Genomic DNA, 2,607 nt, shown 5'->3' on the forward strand with positions numbered 1-2,607 from the left:
GTGTTACTATACACACAAACACACATATACATGTACCCAAGTATACATCCACACATGGAGAAAGAAACATAGTTATAGCCAACAAAAGTTTCACATGTCATTGAACATGCCTTAAATGGAATGCTTTTAACAAACTATGTTGAAGATGTATTTGTCTCCAAGAGGTCTTTCACCACTTTTCTTATCTCTTAAAGGGTTTTAAGAGCTATGATTCGACTTGCAAAACACAGTACAAGTCATAGCAAGTCACTTAGAAATCTCTGTAAGTAAAGGTCAGATGGTGTTTCCCTGCTCCCTACGGAATGCTTGCTCTTATAGACACTCTAAACAACCAAAGTAGCAAGAGAATGCCCTGGTAAAGAATAATATTAAGCAGGGTGCTAATGGCTCACGCCTGTCATCCTAGCTACTCAAGAGGCTGAGATCTGAGGATCACAGTTCAAAGCCTGCCTGGGCAGGAAAGTCCATGAGACTCTTATCTCCAACAATCAACTAGTAACCCGGAAGTGGCACTGTGGCTCATGTGGGAGAGCACTCGCCTTGAGCTGAAGAGCTCAAGGACAGCACCCAAGCCTAGAGTACAAGCCTCATATATGGCATTCATATATTTCATTATATAACCCAAAGCAGAAAGCAAATGTTTAGATGATTTTTAAAAACAGTCTCTCAGGAGCTGGGAAGGTGGCTCAGTAGTAGAGTGCTTATTTTTCATGCATGAGGCCTTGGGTTTGATTCCTCAGCACCACATAAGCAGAAAAAGATGGAAGTGGTGCTGTGGCTCAAGTGATAGCGCTAACCTTGAGCTGAGGGACAGCGCCTAGGCCTCAGATTTCAAACCCCATGACCAACAAAATAAAAATAAAACAATACAAAACAGAGTCTCACAATTTTGTGACCTCAAATCTGCAATAACTCTGCTTCAGCCTAGGGCTAAGATTTTAGGTGTGGACAATTATCAACATTCCTGATTCAGACTCTACTTGATAAAATTTTAAATCAACATTTTTTGCTTAATTTTGCTCTTTGTAAATACACATGTACCTGTAAATAATGGTGTGGCCATCCAGGTAACCTTCTCAAAGTACCTCCTAATAATGATTACAAAAATTTGTATTATATTACAACAAGGAAAACAATACTACAAATAAAGAAAACCAATAATTAATTATTAATGATTAACAAAATACAAAACATTGGGCTGGGAATGTGACTCAGTGGTAGAGTGCTTGCCTTGACTGCATGAGGCCCTGGGTTTGATTCCTCAGCACCACATAAACAAAAAGAAAAAAGCCAGAAGTAGCACTATGTCTCAAATGGTAGAGCACTATCATTGAGCTGAAGAGCTGAGGGACAGCGCCCAAGCCCAGAGTTCAGGCCTCATGACCACACACACACACAAAAAATACAAAACAATACAATTACCAGTGTTTCCAGAATTTGAAGTATACTACCTATTAGATTTTACTATTTTCTCAATTCTTGTTCATTTAAAACTGGCTAAGATTATAATGTTCAACAAGAGTTTTATAGCCTACAAGTAGTCTTTAAAGTTAGCCACTAAGATTACAATTTATGGTTCATCTCATCATTTATATATGGCATATATCATCATTTGTTCCTCAGTAACATATAAAGTAAGGAAGCCCTAAAATTTTAACAGAAACTGTGTAGTTAAAAAAGTCTTAACTCTTCACTCTGCTGCTTTACATAAAGCATTTGCTTCTCATTAGTAAAGTTTCTATAAACTATGAAATGAACATACTTAGTAGTATATGTCTGCTACCATAAACCTAAAATACTTTATAGAAAAGTTTTATGACCTGCCAAACAATCCTAATTTTGGCATATATGAGCAATTTCCCAAAATTATATGTATTTAAAACATTAAAACTTTTAACAAACCTTAACACTTGCTGCAGTGCTCATTATGACAGGTACCTTGTATAGAATAATTGAATTTTTCCTCCTACACATCTCTTGAACAACCAACATCTGAAATTCTTTTGTTTTTGACGTGTCAATCTTGACATTATTCTTTGTGTGTTTGTGTGTGTATGTGTGTGTGAAAATCCCTTACAGAGGGGTTACAATTACATGGGCAAGATAATGAGTATATTTCTTATCAAGAATTGTTGCCTCTTTCTTTGTTTACCCTTCCCATCCCTTCCCATTTCCCCCCACCCCCATCCAATCCTCTATCCGCCCCCCCCAGTTTAATAAAATAAATTACACTTTCTATATAAAAAGTGTTCTCTGCCCAATCCCTCAGCCTATACACTAACACTGGACATATACTGAGAAGATTAGCATGGGCCCTGCCCAAAGATGACACACAAATTCATGAAGCATTCCACATATTTACAACAACAGATGCTGGAAGGGATGTAGCCACAAGGGAACCCTACTGCATTCTTGGTGGGACTGTAAACTTCTTTAACCACTTTGGAAAGCAGTATGGAGTTTCCTCAAAAGACTCCACAGAAAGCTCCCCTATGACCCAGCAATCCCACTTTTGGGCATTTACTCAAATGATCACAAACAAGACCATACTAAAACTAGCAGCACAACTAAGTTTATTGCAGCATTATTTTCTATAGCTAAGACACA

General features: G+C 37.7%; 1 non-coding gene across 1 annotated transcript; it reads left to right on the forward strand.

Annotated features, from left to right (window-relative positions):
• Positions 1-2,255: 2,255 nt before the first annotated feature.
• Positions 2,256-2,360, forward strand: LOC122100164. Its single transcript, XR_006146119.1, has one exon. It is a non-coding gene; the product is annotated as a U6 spliceosomal RNA (small nuclear RNA).
• The last annotated feature ends 247 nt before the right edge of the window (positions 2,361-2,607 follow it).

This window comes from Dipodomys spectabilis, unplaced genomic scaffold (genome assembly GCF_019054845.1).
Source record: "Dipodomys spectabilis isolate Male_0828 unplaced genomic scaffold, ASM1905484v1 ptg000567l, whole genome shotgun sequence".
NCBI classification, from domain to species: Eukaryota; Metazoa; Chordata; class Mammalia; order Rodentia; family Heteromyidae; genus Dipodomys; species Dipodomys spectabilis.